At 56.0% G+C, this 24,911-nt stretch overlaps 1 long non-coding RNA gene across 2 annotated transcripts in view; it reads left to right on the forward strand.

The window, feature by feature from the left end:
• The first annotated feature begins 15,546 nt into the window (after nucleotides 1–15,546).
• LOC133348762 (uncharacterized) overlaps nucleotides 15,547–24,911 on the forward strand; it is a 30,580-nt gene continuing 21,215 nt past the window's right edge. The window contains exon 1 of one of the 2 annotated variants that reach the window (XR_009755830.1): nucleotides 15,547–15,619. This is a non-coding gene — a long non-coding RNA (uncharacterized LOC133348762). Of the gene's footprint in view, nucleotides 15,620–15,649; nucleotides 16,708–24,911 lie in introns of those variants that run through there. The other variant, XR_009755829.1, reaches the window with a different exon arrangement.

The raw sequence follows: 24,911 nt of genomic DNA on the forward strand, positions 1-24,911 counted from the left end.
ACCATCAACAGAGACACCCTGGATAGACCAACAACAGAAACATCCTGGATAGACCAACAACAGAAACACCCTGGATAGACCAGCAACAGAGACACCCTGGATAGACCAGCAACAGAAACATCCTGGATAGACCAACAACAGAAACACCCTGGATAGACCAGCAACAGAAACATCCTGGATAGACCAGCAACAGAGACACCCTGGATAGACCAGCAACAGAGACACCCTGGAAAGACCATCAACAGAAACACCCCGGATAGACCATCAACAGAAACATCCTGGATAGACCAGCAACAGAAATACCCTGGAAAGACCATCAACAGAAACACCCCGGATAGACCAACAACAGAAACACCCTGGACAGACCAACAACAGAAACACCCTGGATAGACCATCAACAGAGACACCCTGGATAGACCAGCAACAGAAACACCCTGGATAGACCAGCAACAGAAACACTCTGGATAGACCAACAACAGAAACACCCTGGATAGACCATCAACAGAAACACCCTGGATAGACCAGCAACAGAAACACCCTGGATAGACCATCAACAGAAACACACTGGATAGACCATCAACAGAAACACCCTGGATAGACCAGCAACAGAGACACCCTGGATAGACCAACAACAGGAACACCCTGGATAGACCATCAACAGAGACACCCTGGATAGACCATCAACAGAGACACCCTGGATAGATCATCAACAGAAATACCCTGGATAGAACATCAACAGAAACACCCTGGATAAACCATCAACAGAAACACCCTGGATAGACCATCAACAGAAACACCCTGGATAGACCATCAACAGAAACACCCTGGATAGACCAACAACAGAAACATCCTGGATAGACTAACAACAGAAACATCTTGGATAGACCAACAACAGAAACATCCTGGATAGACTAACAACAGAAACATCCTGGATAGACCAACAACAGAAACACCCTGGATAGAACATCAACAGAAACACCCTGGATAGACCATCAACAGAAACACCCTGGATAGACCATCAACAGAGACACCCTGGATAGACCAACAACAGAAACATCCTGGATAGACCAACAACAGAAACACCCTGGATAGACCAGCAACAGAGACACCCTGGATAGACCAGCAACAGAAACATCCTGGATAGACCAGCAACAGAGACACCATGGATAGACCAGCAACAGAGATACCCTGGAAAGACCATCAACAGAAACACCCCGGATAGACCATCAACAGAAACATCCTGGATAGACCAGCAACAGAAATACCCTGGAAAGACCATCAACAGAAACACCCCGGATAGACCAACAACAGAAACACCCTGGATAGACCATCAACAGAGACACCCTGGATAGACCAGCAACAGAAACACCCTGGATAGACCAGCAACAGAAACACTCTGGATAGACCAACAACAGAAACACCCTGGATAGACCATCAACAGAAACACCCTGGATAGACCAGCAACAGAAACACCCTGGATAGACCATCAACAGAAACACACTGGATAGACCATCAACAGAAACACCCTGAAAAGACCATCAACAGAAACACCCTGGATAGACCATCAACAGAGACACCCTGGATAGACCAGCAACAGAAACATCCTGGATAGACCAACAACAGAAACATCCTGGATAGACCATCAACAGAAACACCCTGGATAGACCAGCAACAGAAACACTCTGGATAGCAGAGGTGGGACAAAGTCATTGTTATGCAAGTCCAAGTCGAGTCTGAAGTCATCAAATTCATGACTCGAGTCTGACTCGAGTCCAAGTCACATGACTCGAGTCCACACCTCTGCTGGATAGACCATGAACAGAAACACTCTGGATAGACCAGCAACAGAAACACTCTGGATAGACCATCAACAGAGACATCCTGGATAGACCACCAACAGAAACACCCTGGATAGACCAGCAACAGAAACACTCTGGATAGACCATCAACAAAAACACTCTGGATAGACCAGCAACAGAAACACCCTGGATAGACCATCAACAGAGACACCCTGGATAGACCAGCAACAGAGACACCCTGGATAGACCATCAACAGAAACACCCTGGATAGACCATCAACAGAAACACCCTGGATAGACCATCAACAGAGACACTCTGGATAGACCAGCAACAGAAACACCCTGGATAGACCAACAACAGAAACACCCTGGATAGACCAGCAACAGAAACACTCTGGATAGACCATCAACAGAGACACCCTGGATAGACCATCAACAGAGACACCCTGGATAGACCAACAACAGAAACACCCTGGATAGACCAGCAACAGAAACACTCTGGATAGACCAGCAACAGAGACACCCTGGATAGACCAGCAACAGAAACACTCTGGATAGACCAGCAACAGAGACACCCTGGATAGACCAGCAACAGAGACACCCTGGATAGACCAACAACAGAAACACCCTGGATAGACCAGCAACAGAAACACTCTGGATAGACCATCAACAGAGACACCCTGGATAGACCATCAACAGAGACACCCTGGATAGACCAACAACAGAAACACCCTGGATAGACCAGCAACAGAAACACTCTGGATAGACCATCAACAGAAACACCCTGGATAGACCAGCAACAGAAACACCCTGGATAGACCAGCAACAGAAACACCCTGGATAGACCATCAACAGAAACAGCCGGGATAGACAATAAACAGAGACACCCTGGATAGACCAGCAACAGAAACATCCTGGATAGACCATCAACAGAGACACCCTGGATAGACCATCAACAGAGACACCCTGGATAGACCAACAACAGAGACACCCTGGATAGACCAGCAACAGAGACACACTGGATAGACCAGCAACAGAGACACACTGGATAGACCAGCAACAGAGACACCCTGGATAGACCAACAACAGAGACACACTGGATAGACCAGCAACAGAGACACCCTGGATAGACCAGCAACAGAGACACCCTGGATAGACCAGCAACAGAGACACCCTGGATAGACCAGCAACAGAGACACCCTGGATAGACCAGCAACAGAGACACACTGGATAGACCAGCAACAGAGACACCCTGGATAGACCAACAACAGAGACACACTGGATAGACCAGCAACAGAGACACCCTGGATAGACCAGCAACAGAGACACCCTGGATAGACCATCAACAGAGACACCCTGGATAGACCAGCAACAGAGACACACTGGATAGACCAGCAACAGAAACACCCTGGATAGACCAGCAACAGAAACACCCTGGATAGACCATCAACAGAAACAGCCGGGATAGACAATAAACAGAGACACCCTGGATAGACCAGCAACAGAAACATCCTGGATAGACCATCAACAGAGACACCCTGGATAGACCATCAACAGAGACACCCTGGATAGACCAACAACAGAGACACCCTGGATAGACCAGCAACAGAGACACACTGGATAGACCAGCAACAGAGACACACTGGATAGACCAGCAACAGAGACACCCTGGATAGACCAACAACAGAGACACACTGGATAGACCAGCAACAGAGACACCCTGGATAGACCAGCAACAGAGACACCCTGGATAGACCAGCAACAGAGACACCCTGGATAGACCAGCAACAGAGACACCCTGGATAGACCAGCAACAGAGACACACTGGATAGACCAGCAACAGAGACACCCTGGATAGACCAACAACAGAGACACACTGGATAGACCAGCAACAGAGACACCCTGGATAGACCAGCAACAGAGACACCCTGGATAGACCATCAACAGAGACACCCTGGATAGACCAGCAACAGAGACACACTGGATAGACCAGCAACAGAGACACACTGGATAGACCAGCAACAGAGACACCCTGGATAGACCAACAACAGAGACACACTGGACAGACCATCAACAGAGACACCCTGGATAGACCAGCAACAGAGACATACTGGATAGACCAGCAACAGAGACACCCTGGATAGACCAACAACAGAGACACACTGGATAGACCAGCAACAGAGACACCCTGGATAGACCAGCAACAGAGACACCCTGGATAGACCAGCAACAGAGACACCCTGGATAGACCAACAACAGAGACACCCTGGATAGACCAGCAACAGAGACACCCTGGATAGACCAGCAACAGAGACACCCTGGATAGACCAGCAACAGAGACACCCTGGATAGACCAACAACAGAGACACACTGGATAGACCAGCAACAGAGACACCCTGGATAGACCAGCAACAGAGACACCCTGGATAGACCAACAACAGAGACACACTGGATAGACCAACAACAGAGACACACTGGATAGACCAACAACAGAGACACACTGGATAGACCAGCAACAGAGACACCCTGGATAGACCATCAACAGAAACATCCTGGATAGACCATCAACAGAAACATCCTGGATAGACCATCAACAGAGACATCCTGGATAGAGCAGCACCCGTGGTCCGGCCCGGGTTGGTTCTCCGCGAGACATTGCTCCATGCTCTCGCGTTCGTGCTGCACTCGCTCCCGGCCACAGCAACGCAGCATGTTCTTCCACTGCCGCCTCGGAACCACCGGATGAGAGGGCCCCGTGCCAATGGAAACGTGGAGCGGTGAGTTCGCCTGCGGCATTGGTTGAAGCGGGTCCGCTGATGAGGCACTGAATGTCGAACGAACCAATGCTGCTGACCAGATGCCCTCGCAAGGAGGCCGTGTGGCTGATGGAATGCGTAAAAATAGTTTGTTTCATAGGAATTCAAAGATTTCGGAAGGTATTGTCGCTTATTTATTTAGCACGTATGCAGTGTACTCGCAATTATTCATATTTGTATACCGTGTGGCTACACCTCGTGTGGTGGCCCGGCGAGGAGTGGTGGCGCAGTGGTTAGCGCGCTGGGCGGCACCGCCCGCGGGGGCACCACGGGAGCTCTCGACTCGGGACCAGGGCGGAGAACAGAATCGGGTGTATGTATTTATACTGGAGGAATCCGATGAGCTATAAAGCTCTTTTTCACAGATGTACAGTACATAAGGGGCCGTCCATAAATGACGTCACGCACCTGGGGGGGGGGGTCAGACATTTGTGACGATGTGTGACGAGGGGGGGGGGGTGAGAAATGTGACATCACATCAAAATGCGCAACTTTAAATAAATATAGACAACACGTTCTACTTAATTAAATAGACTTTTTAATAAATGTTTTCTCCGACATCAGAGGGCAGTGCCACATTAAATACGCACTACATTGACAATGGTGTAAAGCGATTTGAAACATGTTTTATATTTTTAGGGGGGGGGGCAGAGCTTTGTGACGTCATATTTGAGGGGGGGTCTGACTTTTTGTGACGCCGTGTGCCGACGGGGGGGGGGGGGTAAAAAATGGTCCAAAATCGCGTGACGTCATTTATGGACGGCCCCTAACCCCAACACGAAGACAGCCCCGCATGTCTGCGGTGCTATTTAAACGATTAAACTATTTCGTTTTTTTTATTTTACCACATCAGGCCCACTGAGCTTCGTATCTCTTTGCTGGGAAGCGACCTGGCCACAATGACAGCTCAACGAAGCGGTTTGTCGCGTGGTTCTGAATGTGGAGTACAACGCAAAATAACGGAGGAGCCGCACTAAAAATCCACGCGACCACGGGGGGAGAGAAACATGCAGACTCAAAGTATCCAGGCGTCGGGATCGAACCCACGACCTCCTGTATACCTGGCGAGAGAGTTAACATCTCCTAGCCACAGCGGCGCCTTATACAGTGTACACGTAGCCGTGTCTCCACGTGGGAAAGACAAACATCCCTTCATTCACACGGCTCCTCTGCCAGTGCATTACGTCAACAACATCACACGATGCATGATCCAAAATAATCATTCGCGTCGTTGTGGAGGATATGCTGACGAGACGCTGAATGTCGAAACCGGCCCCGAGCCTTGCTGGTGTCGTGGGTCGGGAGCCAGAGGAGAACGTAGGCGAGGCAATACGATATTGATTTCACTGCACTGAGTACAACGCCCCTAACAGGAAGGGGTAACGGCCCCTTCCACCCGATGCCCAGGAGGCCTCCGGGCTCCACTGCCGCCTAACGTTGGGACCACGTGAGCTCGGAGCCCTCCGGCTCGGGGCCCAGGGGAGGGCCAACGTCTCCGGGTCCTGACCGCTCGCCTCACTCAGCTCCGGCCCTGAGAAGGACAGCGGAGTTTGGGGTCCAGGGTCCTATCTCCAGCTCCGTCTTCGGCTTGGAGATGACTGAGCCGGACCCTGCAGAGGTCCGGCTTCTTTACAGGTCCGTGGCTTGCTCCGCCCTAGACACACCTCCCTTACAGAACCTTCTGGAAGGTGACGTCATCCCCCAGTTCCCCCTCCCGGGGTTTGGGGATTTGTGTCCCAGGATCCGTTTTCCCAGGGATTGGCGTTGGCCCTTTGGCCCATGATCCTTCACGCTGCGGGACCCGCTTCCGCCCCCTGTTGACGAGCAGGCGGAGCTACCCGCTAGGAGCACGGGGAGTGCCGATGAATACCCCGCCACTCGCATTGAACCAATGCGCTGACTTGGTCACGAGAGGGCAGCATCACCCCGCGCGTGTTCGCCGCCCAAACGCAGTGGCAGGGAGGCCTTCATCCAGCAGTGGACTGACCTTGGCTGATGACGACGACGATGATGAGAGGCAGAGGCGCAGCCCTGCAATTGCCCGCTCACGCCACTGCCGACGGAAGGGGCCTCCGCCATTGAGGGAGCTCTCGAGAGGATATTTGGCCTTCTCTTCCACACTGACGCAGACACGTGGGCAGAAGTGGGAGCACTGTACACGTAGCCATCATGTGCACACGGACGTGATTATTTCGCGCGCTTTCAGATGCGCTTCTGCGGCCGTCTGGAACGCTTCTCCTTGCGATATTAGGAGGCCTCTTGGGAGCTATGCACTTTTAAATCATCATCGAGATTGGCAAACTAATTTCCTTAGAACTGATTTTGTGTTTAGTTTGATGTTCTTCCCCCCGCACCTCCCATTAGTATGGTTGACTACGTACGGTGCGAAAGAAGTGCAACGCACATTAGAGCACAACCAATAGAATACGCGTATGAGGATTACACATCACACAATGCGCACACGCAGTCGGCGTGTGTTGGTCTCCAGGCAGCGGCGCAGTGCTGGGTCAGAGGTCAGTGGCGAGGGCGCCCAGCCGGCCCCGCTGGGATCCCGGGGTCAAATCCCGGGGTCGAATCCCGGGGTCAAATCCCGGGGTCAAATCCAGGAGTCCGCATGGTGATGACACCACAGGGATATCAAAGGCAGTGAGATCACGGTCTCAGCGCGGTCACCAGTAACTTGCATAAAGCCCCATAGACTTACATAGAGACCCATAGACCTACATAGAGACTCAGACTTACATAGAGACTCAGAGACTTACATAGTGACCCATATACCTACATAGAGACTCATAGACTTACATAGAGACCCACATACTTATATAGAGACCCACAGGCTCACATAGAGACTCAGACTTACATAGAGACTCATAGACTTACATAGAGACCCATAGACCTACATAGAGACTCATAGACTTACATAGAGACCCACAGGCTCACATAGAGACTCAGACTTACATAAAGACCCACAGGCTCACATAGAGACTCATAGACTTACATAGAGACTCAGACTTACATAGACCCACAGGCTCACATAGAGACCCATAGACCTACATAGAGACTCATAGACTTACATAGAGACCCAAAGGCTCACATAGAGACAGACTTATATAGAGACCCACAGACTTACATAGAGACCCACGGGCTCACATAGAGACTCATAGACTTACATAGAGACCCACAGACTTATAGAGACCCACAGGCTCACATAGTGACTCGGATTAATATAGAAACCCACAGACTTACATAGAGACCCACGGGCTCACATAGAGACTCAGACTTACATAGAGACCCATATGCTCACATATAAACCCACAGGCTCACATAGAGACCCACAGGCTCACATAGAGACCCATCGACCTACATAGAGACCCACAGGCTCACATAGAGACCCATCGACCTACATAGAGACCCATAGGCTCACAAAGGCTGACTTGTGATTATAAACCAGGAGCTCATGGGCAGGTTGTTGATGGTCTCAGCCTGAGTTGATTGCCTGCCATTAAACCGTCGTATATAACTGAATCGCGTTTGCAATGCGTCTGTCATCATCGTCATCAGCACCATCATCATCACCAATAACAAAGATCTCCCCTATAGCCTTTAACAGACTTGTTGGGCAAGTGCTGTTAGCGAGTAGCACCTATGAAGGCCGGCACGGCACACGAAGGGGTGGATGGCCAGCACAACGCCCGGCCGCCTTTGTCGTGACGATGTTCACACACCGCACCAGCTACTAATTTGAAGCTAAGTCGACCTAGGGGAGGCCCAGGACCGATTCAGTTAATCGCCACTGGTGTTGGCCGTGCGCTAACCGTTGCACCACCGCTCCCCTGTACACGAGCGTCAGTGTCACGCACGTGTCCACGCCACGCCCGCTGTGACCCGACGCGACACGTTTCGCGTGACGACACAACACCAGACCTCACGTGACCCCGGCTTCTCCCTCGCATTGGCTCAACGCACTCGTGCGCACTTCCTAACGGGCTCGACCACGTGGCGTCCAGAGACGGGGGAGGGGGGGTCAGAGAAGGAGAGAAGGGGGAGGGGTGATGGGGAGGTGACGTCACTCATTGTGTAGCAGTTGGAGGGGAGGGGTGGATCGGCCGTGACTGTGTGGATGACAAATATGGGTTGTGTGGTCATGTGACTGTGTGGTTGTTGGGGTGTGTGGGTTGTGTGGGTTGTGGTGTGACTGTGTGGTTGTTGGGGTGTGTGGGTTGTGGTGTGACTGTGTGGTTGTTGGGGTGTGTGGGTTGTGTGGGTTGTGGTGTGACTGTGTGGTTGTTGGGGTGTGTGGGTTGTGGTGTGACTGTGTGGTTGTTGGGGTGTGTGGGTTGTGTGGTCATGTGACTGTGTGGTTGTTGGGGTGTGTGGGTTGTGTGGGTTGTGGTGTGACTGCGTGGTTGTTGGGGTGTGTGGGTTGTGGTGTAACTGTGTGGATGTTGGGGTGTGTGGGTTGTCATGTGACTGTGTGGTTGTTGGGGTGTGTGGGTTGTGGTGCGACTGTGTGGTTGTTGGGGTGTGTGGGTTGTGTGGTCATGTGACTGTGTGGTTGTTGGGGTGTGTGGGTTGTCATGTGACTGTGTGGTTGTTGGGGTGTGTGGGTTGTCATGTGACTGTGTGGTTGTTGGGGTGTGTGGGTTGTCATGTGACTGTGTGGTTGTTGGGGTGTGTGGGTTGTGGTGCGACTGTGTGGTTGTTGGGGTGTGTGGGTTGTGGTGTGACTGTGTGGTTGTTGGGGTGTGGTGTGGGTTGTCATGTGACTGTGTTGTTGCGGAGTGTGGGTTGTGGTGTGGCTGTGTGGTTGTTGGGGTGTGTGGGTTGTGTGGTCATGTGACCTCACACTCCTCACACACCACAGTCAGCAGCCACGCGGCGGCCACCACAGCGTGACTCGCTCGCTCGCTGCATTCCACTCACACGCCACTCACGCATCACACACACTCACTCACACACCACACACACTACTCACACACCACACACACACTACACACACACACACCACTCACACACACACCACTCACACACACACCACTCACACACACTACTCAAACACACACTACTGACACACACACCACACACACTACTCACACACCACACACACACCACACACACTACTCACACGCCACTCACACACCACACACACTCACACACCACACACACTACTCACACACCACACACACACTACTCACACACACACCACTCACACACACACACCACTCACACACACACACCACTCACACACCACACACACACTACTCACACACACACTACTCACACACACACCACACACCACACACACTACTCACACACCACACACACACCACTCACACACACACACCACACACACACCACACACAACCCACACGGCCACCACAGGGTGACTCGCTCGCTCGCTGCATTCCACTCACACGCCACTCACACACCACATACACACCACACTCACTCACACACCACACACACTACTCACACACACACTACTCACACACACACCACACTACTCACACAGACACACCACTCACACACCACACACTACTCACACACACACACCACACACACACACACCACACTCACTCACACACCACACACACTACTCACACATCACACACACACCACTCACACACACACCACACACACACACACCACACACACACACACCACTCACACACCACACACACACCACTCACACACACCACTCACACACCACACACACCACACTCACTCACACGCCGCACACACTACTCACACACACACCACTCACACACACACACCACTCACACACCACACACACACTACTCACACACCACACACACACTACTCACACACACACACCCCACACACACACCACTCACACACCACTCACACACACACACGCACCACTCACACACACACAACACTCACTCACCACACTCACACACACACCACACTCACACACACACCACTCACACACACACACCACTCACATACACACCCCACTCACACCCCACACACCACTCATACACACACCACTCACACACCACTCACACACACGCTCTCACACACACGCACTCACACTCACACCCCTCACACACACACCACTGACTCACTCACCACACACACTCTCTCACACACACGCACTCACACTCACACACACACACCCCTCACACACACACCACTGACTCACTCACCACACACTACTCACACACACACCACACTCCTCACACACCATAAACACTCACTAACCACACACACACCACACACACACCACTCACACACACACCACACACACCACACACTCCACTCACACACACACACCACACTCCTCACACACCATAAACACTCACTCACCACACACACACACACCACACACACACCACTCACACACCACAACCACACTCACTCACTCACCACACACTCCTCACACACCACACACACACCACTCACACCACTCACACCACTCACACCACACACACACACCACACACACACCACACACACCACTCACACCACACACACACCACACACTCACTCACCACACACACCACACTCACACCCCACACACCACTCATACACACACCACTCACACACACCACTCACACACACGCTCTCACACACACGCACTCACACTCACACCCCTCACACACACACCACTGACTCACTCACCACACACACTCTCTCACACACACGCACTCACACTCACACACACACACCCCTCACACACACACCACTGACTCACTCACCACCCACTACTCACACACACACCACACTCCTCACACACCATAAACACTCACTAACCACACACACACCACACACACACCACACACATCACTCACACACACACACCACACTCCTCACACACCATAAACACTCACTCACCACACACACACACACCACACACACACCACTCACACCCCACAACCACACTCACTCACTCACCACACACTCCTCACACACCACACACACACCACTCACACACACCACACACACACCACACACACACACCACTCACACCACTCACACCACACACACACCACACACTCACTCACCACACACACCACACACACCACTCACACCACACACACACCACACACACACACCACTCACACCACACACACACCACACACACCACTCACACCACACACACCACACACACCACTCACACCACACACACACCACACACACACCACACACCACACACACACACCACTCACACCACACACACCACACACACCACACACACACCACACACACCCCACGCGGCCACCACAGGGTGACTCGCTCGCTCGCTGCATTCCACTCACAGACCACACTCACTCACTCACAACACACACCACACACACTACTCACACACACACTACTCACACATCACATACACACCACACACACACACCACTCACACCACACACACTACTCACACACACTACTCACACACCACACTCACTCACCACACACACACTACACACACTCGCACACTCACAACACACACACTACTCACACACCACACTCACTCACCACACACACACACCACACACGCACACCACACACTCACTCACCACACACACTCACAACACACACCACACACACACTACTCTCACACACTACTCTCACACCACACTCACCACACACACACCACACACTCACAACACACACTCACAACACACACACATACTCTCACACACTACTCACACACCACACTCACCACACACACCACACACGCACACCACACACACTCACTCACCACACACACTCCTCACACACCACACACACACTACACACACTCACCACACACCACACACACACTACTCTCACACACTACTCACACACCACACTCACTCACCACACACACACACCACACACTCACAACACACAACACACACACACTACTCTCACACACTACTCACACACCACACTCACTCACCACACACACACACACCACACACGCACACCACACACACTCACTCACCACACACACTCCTCACACACCACACACACACTACACACACACTACTCACACACCTCACACACCACACTCACCACACACACCACACACCACTCACCACACACACCACTCACACCATTCACACACCACACCACTCACTCACAAAGACCCCCCCCCCCGTACAGCCTGAATAGACTGTTAGCGAGCACTTAAGACTGGCACGATACACGAGGGGGTGGATGGGCAGCGCCACGCACGACCGCCTTAGTCTTCCTAGTGGTGATGTTTATATACCACACCAGGTACCCATTTGAGGCTGAGTCGACCTAGGGGAGGCCCAGGACCGGTTCAGATAATCGTCACTGGTGTTGGCGGTGAGCGGCAATCGAACCCGGGTCGCCAGGTTTGTAGCGCAGCGTAGCGCTAACCGCTACACTACCGCTTCCCAATACCAGTCAGCCCTACATGCACACAACAACAACAACCGTCATTCGCCACTAAGTGGCGGTGACGTCACCACGACGCTTGTGCCAGGCCAGGTGCACCTTGAGGCCACAGTCACCCCGACACACACCAGTTACCGCACACAGTAACACTGCGCCCTCTCCAACCACACCACATCGATTACCAATCACACCACATCGATTACCAATCACACCACATCGATTACCACTCATACCACATCGATTACCAATCACACCACATCGATTACCACTCACCACTCACACCACATCGATTACCAATCACGCCACATCGATTACCACTCACCACTCACACCACATCGATTACCAATCACACCCCATCGATTACCACTCACACCACATCGATTACCAATCACACCACATCGATTACCACTCACACCACATCGATTACCACTCACACCACATCGATTACCACTCACACTCACCACTCACACCACATCGATTACCACTCACACCCACCACTCACACCACATCGATTACCACTCACACCCACCACTCACACCACATCGATAACCACTCACCACTCACACTACATCGATTACCACTCGCACCACATCGATTACCCCCCCCCCTTACCGCATGACATACACCACCGCTCATGCCACGTCCGTGAGTGAGCACGTGACCGAGGCGTGCGTCACGCACATTCGAGTCGCCACTCGCCCCCCCACTCCGCACAGCAGCAGCAGCGGGCAGCAGTCACCCAACACAGCACACCCAGCTCACCACACTCACCAGCACACTCACCACACTCACCACCCTCACCAGCACACTCACCACACTCACCAGCAGCTCACCACCAGCTCACCACATTCACCACCCTCACCAGCACACTCACCACACTCACCAGCAGCTCACCACACTCACCACCCTCACCAGCACACTCACCACACTCACCAGCACACTCACCACATTCACCACCCTCACCAGCACACTCACCACACTCACCAGCACACTCACCACACTCACCACCCTCACCATCACACTCACCACACTCACCAGCACACTCACCACACTCACCAGCACACTCACCACACTCACCACCCTCACCAGCACACTCACCACACTCACCAGCACACTCACCACACTCACCACACTCACCACCCTCACCAGCACACTCACCACACTCACCGGCACACTCACCACACTCACCACCCTCACCAGCACACTCACCACACTCACCAGCACACTCACCACACTCACCACACTCACCACCCTCACCAGCACACTCACCAGCACACCCCACACACCCCTCCACCAGCTCAACACCAGCTCACCAGCAGCTCACCACCAGCTCACCACACTCACCACACTCACCAACACACTCAACACACTCACCAGCACACTCACCACCACACTCACCACACTCACCACACTCACCAACACACTCACCACACTCACGAGCACACTCACCACACTCACCACCCTCACCAGCACACTCACCACACTCACCACCCTCACCAGCACACTCACCACACTCACCAACACACTCACCACACTCACCAGCACACTCACCACACTCACCACTCTCACCAACACACTCACCACACTCACCAACACACTCACCACTCACCAGCACACTCAACACACTCACCACCCTCACCAGCACACTCACCATACTCACCACCCTCACCAGCACACTCACCACACTCACCAACACACTCACCATACTCACCAGCACACTCACCACACTCACCACCCTCACCAGCAGCTCACCAGCAGCTCACCACACTCACCAGCACACTCACCACACTCACCAGCACACTCACCAGCAGCTCACCACACTCACCAGCACACTCACCAGCACACTCACCAGCACACTTACCACACTCACCACAATTACCACACTCACCAGCACACTCACCACACTCACCAGCAGCTCACCAGCAGCTCACCACACTCACCAGCAGCTCACCACACTCACCACCAACTCACCACACTCACCACCAACTCTCCACACTCACCACAATCACCACCAACTCACCAAACTCACCACAATCACCACCAACTCACCACATTCACCACCAACTCTCCACAATCACCACACTCACCACACTCACCACCAAATCACCACACTCACCACCAACTCACACTCACCACCAACTCCCCACACTCAACCAGCAGCTCACCACACTCAACCAGCAGCTCACCACACTCCCCACCAGCTCACCACCACTGCCAGCTTCAACACCTCACCACGAAGCTCACCTTGCACCGCCCCTAGCTCTCCCTCCACCCCATTCCACCCTCCCCACTCCAACTCACCATTCACGAATGGGCTCACCCCTGCAGAGCCGAGCTCACCACCTCACCCCTCACCACCCCTCCCCACCCCTCCCCTCCCCACCCCTCCCCTCCCCACCCCTTCCCTCCCCACCCCTCCCCTCCCCACCCTCGGGACGAGGCGTCACCATAAGGGCCCCCCCCGCCCCCCGCCCCCTGGCGCGCGCCGATCTTTCGCAATGGACCAGCTGACGTCACCGCCCTTTAACAGCTGACGGCGCCGCCCTTTAACAGCTGACGGCGCCGCCCTTTAACAGCTGACGGCGCGGGCCGAGGCGCGTCACTCGCGAAGTTGCGCGCGAGGAGCGGAGGAGCCGAGGTGAGCGCCTCCCGGACAGCACCCGCACCACTCGGCATCGTCACCATCCCATCATCATCAGCAGCAGCATCATCATCAGCAGCACCATCATCATCAGCAGCACCATCATCATCATCAGCAGCATCATCATCAGCATCATCATCAGCACCATCATCATCATCAGCACCATCATCAGCACCATCATCAGCAGCATCATCATCAGCACCATCATCATCATCAGCACCATCATCAGCACCATCATCATCAGCAGCACCATCATCAGCACCATCAGCAGCACCGTCACCATCAGCAGCATCACCATCATCAGCATCAGCAGCACCATCATCAGCATCAGCAGCACCATCATCAGCATCATCAGCACTACTGCCATCATAATCACCAAGCACAACGATCCCCCTCATAGCCTTCAGTAGACTGTTGGGTCACGCGTTGTTAGCGAGCTGCCCCTGAAGGCCGCTACGGCACGCGGCCGCCTTTGTCTCCCCAATGACGATGTTTTTACACATCGCACCAGGTACTCATTTGAGGCTGAGTCGGCATAGGGGAAGCCCAGGACCGGTTCAGATAATCGTCACTGGTGTTGACCGTGAGCGGGAATCTAACTCGGGTCGCTGGGTTCATAGGGCAGCGCTAACCACTAAACTACGCACGAAAAGTTGATGGTTAAGTTTAATTTACTGTACGCATGTGTATGAATGTTGAACTTCTTTCGCACCGTACGTAGCCAACCGTGCTAATCACCGCCATCAACACCGTCATGAACACCATCATCACCATCGCCCGCCACCTCGACCATGAACACCACCACCGCGACCATCCGGGACAGACTCTCAACTCGTCATCAGCCATGATCAATCCACTGCTGGATGAAGGCCTCCTAAAGCCGTCGCCGTCTCTCACGACCCTGCGATGTCGTGACGATCCACCGGTCACCTCGCTCCATCTCCTCGCGCTCGATCAACCCTGGCCTGCGACTCCGTCACGAGTCGTGACCGTGTCGCCGCCGACTGCTCTCCACGCTGGGCCGAGTTAATGATCGGCTCGCACGCCGCTCCACTGCGGTGTTGTTCATCTCTCATGCAGCTCATGTAAGTTGAAATCACCGAACGCGCTCGTTTCGCCTGTGGAGCGGTGGCACAGTGATTAGGCGAACTGAGCGGTGACGTCTGGTCAAAGAAGGCTCACGACCGAGGCGGCGTGGGGTGGCCTTCATCCAGCAGTCGATTGACGGAGCTGCGATTTGTCTGATTGTTGATGTTACGTACAGATTGGGGTGTGTGCATCGGTTCAATGCAACGTCGTCTCGAGACGTCGTCTCAAGACGCCGTGCTGCCCGAGCGCAGGGCAGGGCCGGGGAGTCGAGAGCACGGATGTCTGGAGTTCTAAACTTGAGAGTGCGTGGAGGGGAGTGGAGTGAGATGAGAGAGGAGAGGTGGGAGAGTGCGTGGAGGGGAGTGGAGATTGGAGGGGAGAGGTGGGAGAGTGCGTGGAGGGGAGTAGAGTGAGATGAGAGGGGAGAGGTAGGAGAGTGCGTGGAGGGGAGTGGAGTGAGATGAGAGGGGAGAGGCAGGAGAGTGCGTGGAGTGAGATGAGAGGGAGAGGTAGGAGAGTGCGTGGAGGGGAGTGGAGTGAGATGGCAGGGGAGAGGTAGGAGAGTGCGTGGAGGGGAGTGGAGTTTGGAGGGGAGAGGTAGGAGAGTGCGTGGATGGGAGTAGAGTGAGATGAGAGGGGAGAGGTAGGAGAGTGCGTGGAGCGGAGTAGAGTGAGATGGGAGGGGAGAGGTAGGAGAGTGCGTGGAGGGGAGTAGAGTGAGATGAGAGGGGAGAGGTAGGAGAGTGCGTGGAGGGGAGTGGAGTGAGATGAGAGGGGAGAGGGAGGGGAGTGGAGTGAGGTGGGAGAGTGCGTGGAGGGGAGTAGAGTGAGATGAGAGGGGAGAGGTAGGAGAGTGCGTGGAGGGGAGTGGAGTGAGTTGGGAGGGGAGGGGAGGAGGCCAATTGACCCACCATAGGGGACTTGAGAACCCGCTCTGATTAAACTCTTTACGCAGCGGTGGCGTGGGGCAAGCACTTTCAGGGCTGTCCCTGATGCGCCTGGGCATCGCCTCCTTCCCCCTGCCAGAAACACACCGCGTGGCAATGAGCGAAACTCGCGTGTACAGCAACACGCCGCGCTACGAACCGGCAACTCCCGAGTTCGATTCCCGCTCACGACCAACACACCATTAACGATCTATGTATGAGCCGGTGTTTGGGCTCCCCTAGGTCGACTCCGCCTCAAATGGGTACCTGGTGCGGTGTGTAAACATCGCCACGGTGTTGGGCTCCCCCCACCCCATCGTGTGCCGTTTGCCGACCTTCATGGGTAGCAACTTGTCCTTAAAACAAAGTCTGTTTAAGGCGATGCGGGAGGGGATCTTTGTCTTTGGGGAGAGAGGGTGGCGGCGGTGGCTGCTGCGGGTGGGGGAGTTGAGTTATTCGCGAGCCGTGTTTGCTCGCCGTGGTGACATCATCTCCGCGATGACTAAGAATCCCATGATTACGAGGCCTTGTAAGGCGCACGCACGCACGCACCACGCGCGTGCGCGCTGTGCGCCTTTAAGGCCGCCACGGGGTTTGGCCCAGATACGGGAGAGCCGCCGAAACAGGGAGAGAGAGATGGGGGGGGGGGGTGTTCTTCTTCACGGGGTGTTCTGTTTTTGCGAAGTGAACGGAGAGATCCGTGGTGGAACGTGACTCACTGCTCCAACTTGCGTTGTAGTGGGAAACGGATTCCTTGCGCAAAACAAGGAATACGTTCAATATTTTTTTTAAACAGTTCAAGCCGCTACTGGATTGTTCAGCCTGTCCGGACCCAGCCCCCACCCCGGATCAGTCCCCGGGGGTTGTTTGACCATACTTCACCACCCTGGTCAGTGGGGATTTATTTAAATAATGTTTACTTTGTTTAGGGCAGTTACATATGTACCGTATGGCTACATTACTCAGCATACTTAAAATCCAGAACCGCGCACACACAATCATAATCCATTGATTAATCACATCGTGGCATCATCATCATCTTGGGCGTATTAATCAAGGTTCGATATTTCGAGTGCCTCGTCTGCCCATCCCACCCTGCAGCGGGGTTGGAGTGAATATTTTCCGGACCTTCGCCCCAGGCAGCTCCGGTTGCAATTGAAGCCACAGGTACTGTGCGTGTAATCACTTTTTCGAGATTGACATCAGAGCTCGCACTGTATATGCACCACCATGTGACACGTCCACAGCAGCAGCAGCAGCCTCCAAGATCTGAGGCAGACGTCACGTGACTTCATGCGACTCCGAATTAAACCTCGCCTGGTGTTGAAGGAGGTCGCGGGTTCGATCCCGACCCTGACGCCTGCTGCTGCTACAAATCGCCACGTGATGAGCCACATCGTCGAGCTATCGTTTGTGGCCAGGTGGCTTCTGGGACAGAGCTAGGTAGCTCAGTGGGCATTACTTGGTAAAATAAAACATAGTTTAGTTTATATCGATATGACTCGTCGCGAGGTGCTTAGTTTCACTCTGAATGCGTAAAAGTTTATGTTTTTTACATTGCACGCGCCGCTGAGTAAATAAAGATACGGCAATGCCCGGTTTGCGTCCGGGGATGCGTTCCTCAAAGGTGCGACGACGAATATCGAAACGACGTTCATCGAAGCGATTTACAGGGTGGGGGCAGTGGGTGGTGGAGGCAGTGGGTGGTGGGGGTGGTGGTGGGGGCAGTGGGTGGGGGTGGTGGTGGTGGAGGCAGTGGGGGGTGGTGGTGGAGGCAGTGGGTGGTGGGGGTGGTGGTGGGGGCAGTGGGTGGGGGTGGTGGTGGTGGAGGCAGTGGGGGGTGGTGGTGGGGGCAGTGGGTGGGGGTGGTGGTGGGGGCAGTGGGTGGTGGAGGCAGTGGGTGGTGGGGGTGGAGGCAGTGGGTGGTGGGGATGGTGGTGGAGGCAGTGGGTGGTGGGGGTGGTGGTGGAGGCAGTGGGTGGTGGGGGTGGTGGTGGGGGCAGTGGGTGGTGGGGGTGGTGGTGGAGGCAGTGGGTGGAGGTGGGGGTGGGGGCAGTGGATGGTGGGGGTGGTGGTGGAGGCAGTGGGTGGAGGTGGTGGTGGGGGCAGTGGGTGGAGGCAGTGGGTGGTGGGGGTGGTGGTGGTGGGGGCAGTGGGTGGTGGGGGTGGTGGTGGGGGCAGTGGGTGGTGGGGGCAGTGGGTGGTGGGGGTGGTGGTGGAGGCAGTGGGTGGAGGTGGTGGTGGGGGCAGTGGGTGGAGGCAGTGGGTGGTGGGGGTGGTGGTGGTGGGGGCAGTGGGTGGTGGGGGTGGTGGTGGGGGCAGTGGGTGGTGGGGGCAGTGGGTGGTGGGGGTGGTGGTGGGGGCAGTGGGTGGTGGGGGCAGTGGGTGGTGGGGGTGGTGGTGGAGGCAGTGGGTGGAGGTGGTGGTGGGGGCAGTGGGTGGTGGGGGTGGTGGGGGCAGTGGGTGGTGGGGGTGGTGGTGGAGGCAGTGGGTGGAGGTGGGGGTGGAGGCAGTGGGTGGAGGTGGGGGTGGAGGCAGTGGGTGGAGGTGGTGGTGGGGGCAGTGGGTGGTGGGGTGGTGGTGGAGGCAGTGGGTGGAGGTGGGGGTGGAGGCAGTGGGTGGAGGTGGGGGTGGAGGCAGTGGGTGGTGGAGGTGGTGGTGGAGGCAGTGGGTGGAGGTGGGGGTGGAGGTGGGGGTGGAGGCAGTGGGTGGTGGGGGTGGTGGAGGCAGTGGGTGGGGGTGGTGGTGGAGGCAGTGGGTGGGGGTGGTGGTGGAGGCAGTGGGTGGTGGGGGTGGTGGTGGAGGCAGTGGGTGGTGGGGGTGGTGGAGGCAGTGGGTGGTGGGGGTGGTGGTGGAGGCAGTGGGTGGTGGGGGTGGTGGTGGAGGCAGTGGGTGGTGGGGGTGGTGGTGGAGGCAGTGGGTGGTGGGGGTGGTGGTGGAGGCAGTGGGTGGTGGGGGTGGTGGTGGAGGCAGTGGGTGGCGGTGGGGGGCGACGGATGACGAGAAAGGGCGGACGTTGACGCTGTCGGCGACGTCGGCGTGGGGTTGAGGCGACGCAAATCGGGGAGCGGCGTTCACGAGGAAGCGACGACGCGTTTACGAAACGACGTGACAGGTGGGAGACAATGATGACCAATCATGGTAACGTGATCATTGACAGGCCTTAATCCACTGCTGGATGAGAGGCCTCAGTCGTCGAGGGGCTGTTTGACCATACTTCACCACGCCGGTCAATGCGGGTTTGTATTGTGGGGGGGGGGGGGGGTACGCACCGGTTCAAATATCGAACCCGCCACTGATGTCGGTTTAGTTTGCTAGCTGTGGCTGGGAGTCGGAGTGCGCTAACCGCTGCGCCACCGCTCCGATAGAGAAGTTGAATGCTAGGGCGCGTGACACCACCACGCTCACCGCCATCGTTCCCCCACCGCTCGCCCACGCTTCCGCTTATGATGATGATGGCAAGTCCACGTTCCCATGGAGGGAGCGAGGATTTCCTTCATTGAAGTATTTGCATATTTACATTTAAATTAAGTTTTACACAAATGGTAGCCTCATCGACCCCAGAGGAAGGAAGTTTGATGGTGGTAATTAGGTGATGGCGTTGATGATGGTGGTAATTAGGTGATGGTGATGATGGTGGTGGTAATTAGGTGATGGTGATGATGGTGGTGGTAATTAGGTGATGGTGGTAATTAGGTGATGGTGTTGATGGTGGTGGTAATTAGGTGATGGCGTTGATGATGGTGGTAATTAGGTGATGGTGATGATGGTGGTATTTAGGTGATGGTGGTGGTAATTAGGTGATGGTGTTGATGATGGTGGTAATTAGGTGATGGTGGTAATTAGGTGATGGTGTTGATGGTGGTAGTTAGGTGATGGTGTTGATGATGGTCATGGTGGTAACGATGGTGGTGACAATGGTGATGATGATGATGATGGGGGAGCGGTGGTGTAGCGGTGAGCGCGCTTCGCTACAAACCCGGCGACTCGAGTTCAAGTCCCGCTCACGGCCAACACCGGTGACGATTATTTGAACCGGTCTTGGGCCTCCCCTAGGTCGACTCAGCCTAAAATAAGTATCTGGTGCGGTGTATAAACATCGCCACTAGGGAGACAAAGGCGGCCGGGCGTGGTCCTGGCCACCCACCCCTCGTGTGTCGTCCCCGCCCTTATAGGTGCTTGCGAACAGCACTTGCCCCAACAGTATGTTAAGGCTACACGGGGGACCTTTGTATTTGCTACACGTGCTATATTAATATGTCTGAGGGTGTAATTCGCCTGTATTATCGTATAACATGGAGAGAAGAACTGCTGGACGAAGACTTGAGCACACCGCGCCGATGACGGGGGTTGTTTGACCAGACTTCACCAGACTTCACCATTCTTCACCAGACTTCACCACCGTCGTTCAGTGCGCGCGCTGGTGAACGCCAAGGGAGGTGGGGCCGCTTCCGACATCACTCGCCGCCTGCTCTGAGCCGTGCTGCTAGGACCGAACTCGCGTAGCCGGCTTTGAATCGCGGTGCGCTAACCACTGCGCCACCGCTCCCCCTGGATTCACCCCAGCGACACGAACTCCAGTTTCCTTTAACGAAACTAACCCCCCCCCCCACCCCCGTGTGTCCCATCTTGACCCAATCGCATCTCAGCCCTCCGCCCCCCACACTCCCTCCCCCATCTCTCCCCAGCCTCGCAGGCCCTCGCTGTCCCACCCCTCTGTCTGGGCTCCGTCTCCTCTTGAGTCGTCACCCCTCCCTCCCTCCCTTGCCCAGTCTGGGCTCATTCCGTCCCCATTGCTCCCCCCCTGTCCCCCCTCCCCTTGTCCCCCCCCCCCCTGCCCCCCCCCGTGTCTCGCGCCGCGTCTCGCCCAGTCCACGTGTCCCAGCGGCTGTCTGGAGACTCTCCCCACCGCCCCCCCCCCCCCGGTAGATTTCCCTCCCCCCGTCCTCCTCCTCTCGCCGCATCCCACAACCACCACCACCACAACCACCACCACAACCACCACGACCCGCTCCTCCCGCGCTCCGCAGTCGTTCCGTGACCTCGCGTCCCCCTCTGTGTCTCGTCTGTCCCTCTTCCTCGTACCCCCCCCCCCAACTTGCCCGCCGGGCATGTCTGGGCGTGCTCGCGTGTTGCCCCCCCCCCCCCACGTGTTTAGTGAACTCGTCGTTATTGATTCGCACACGGCGCCCCTCGCCATCAGCTGACGGCGCGCGCTGCCGACACGAGGGGCGGGGCGGGGGATCTTCGTCTTTGTCTTGTGTTACGTCACAGGGTGGTGGGGGGAGCGGTGGCGCAGCGGTTAGCACGTGGCACGAAGAGGTGGCGCGCCCAGGGCTGGAGCGGTGATGATGATGATCTGCAGCGAGGATTGCCGCTTGGCCATCGCGATGTTGTAGCGATCAGCTGGTTGGCCTCGCTGGGTGACTCACGTCCCGACAGAGTTGGGGGGGGCGGCGTGAAGAGAGGGGGTTGAGGGGGTGCGTGGGGAGGGGGTTGAGGGGGTGCGTGGGGAGGGGGTTGAGGGGGTGCGTGGGGAGGGGGTTGAGGGGGTGCGTGGGGAGGGGGTTGAGGGGGTGCGTGGGGAGGGGGTTGAGGGGGTGCGTGGGGAGGGGGTTGAGGGGGTGCGTGGGGAGGGGGTTGAGGGGGTGCGTGGGGAGGGGGTTGAGGGGGTGCGTGGGGAGGGGGTTGAGGGGGTGCGTGGGGAGGGGGTTGAGGGGGTGCGTGGGGAGGGGGTTGAGGGGGTGCGTGGGGAGGGGCTTGAGGGTGTGCGTGGGGAGGGGGTTGAGGGGGTGCGTGGGGAGGGGGTTGAGGGGGTGCGTGGGGAGGGGGTTGAGGGGGTGCGTGGGGAGGGGGTTGAGGGGGTGCGTGGGGAGGGGGTTGAGGGGGTGCGTGGGGAGGGGGTTGAGGGGGTGCGTGGGGAGGGGGTTGAGGGGGTGCGTGGGGAGGGGGTTGAGGGGGTGCGTGGGGAGGGGGTTGAGGGGGTGCGTGGGGAGGGGTTGAGGGGGTGCGTGGGGAGGGGGTTGAGGGGGTGCGTGGGGAGGGGCTTGAGGGGGTGCGTGGGGAGGGGCTTGAGGGGGTGCGTGGGGAGGGGCTTGAGGGGGTGCGTGGGGAGGGGCTTGAGGGGGTGCGTGGGGAGGGGGTTGAGGGGGTGCGTGGGGAGGGGGTTGAGGGGGTGCGTGGGGAGGGGGTTGAGGGGGTGCGTGGGGAGGGGGTTGAGGGGGTGCGTGGGGAGGGGGTTGAGGGGGTGCGTGGGAGGGGTGAGGGTGGGGAGGGGGTTGAGGGGGTGCGTGGGGAGGGGGTTGAGGGGGTGCGTGGGGAGGGGGTTGAGGGGGTGCGTGGGGAGGGGGTTGAGGGGGTGCGTGGGGAGGGGGTTGAGGGTGTGCGTGGGGAGGGGCTTGAGGGTGTGCGTGGGGAGGGGGTTGAGGGGGTGCGTGGGGAGGGGTGGACTTCTTTCGCACCGCACGTAGCCAGCCGTGATCATTGAGTGTCTGTGAGTCGAGCGGTGGCGCCGTGGTTCGCTACGAACCCTGCGACCGCGAGTTCGAATTCCACAAACAGCCGACATCGGTGACGGTTATCTGAACCGGTCCTGGGCATCCCCTAGGTTGACTCGGCCTCAAATTAGTACCTGGTGCGCTGTGTAAAAACATCGCCACTGGGGAGACAAAGGCGGCCGGCCTTCGTAGGTGTTCACTTACAGCACTTGCCCCACCAGTCTTGTTAAGGCTATACGGGGGACGTTTGTCTTTGTAAGTGCGCGCGTGTGTAAATGCGTGTGAATGTTACTAAGTGCGTATGTAAGTGTGCGGCTAAGTGTGTGGGTGCGACTGTGTGTGTAAGTGCGTGTACGTGGGTGTGTTTGTGTAAGTGCGTGTGTGCGACAAAGGCGGTCGGGCGTGGTGCTGGCCACCCACCCCCTCGTGTACCGTTCCGGCTTTCATAGGTGCTCGCTAACAGCACTTGCCCCTACAGTCTGTTAAGCCTATACGGGGGATCTTTATCTTTGTGTGCGACTGTGTGTGTGTACATGGGTGCGACTGTGTGAGTGTGTGTGTAGGTGGGTGTGTGTGTGGGGAGCGGTGGTGTAGCGGTTAGCGCGCTGCGCTATGAACCCGGCCTTGGCCCTCCCCCAGGTCGACTCAGCCTCAAAATTAGTACCTGGTGCGGTGTGTAAACGTCGCCACTGGGGAGACAAAGGCGGTCGGGGGCGGTGCTGGCCACCCACCCCCTCGTGTACCGTCTTGGCCTTCACAGGTGCCACTCGCTAACGG

Source organism: Lethenteron reissneri, chromosome 28, assembly GCF_015708825.2.
Source record: "Lethenteron reissneri isolate LAM-NWPU_2019-01 chromosome 28, ASM1570882v1, whole genome shotgun sequence".
In the NCBI taxonomy this organism is placed as follows: domain Eukaryota; kingdom Metazoa; phylum Chordata; class Hyperoartia; order Petromyzontiformes; family Petromyzontidae; genus Lethenteron; species Lethenteron reissneri.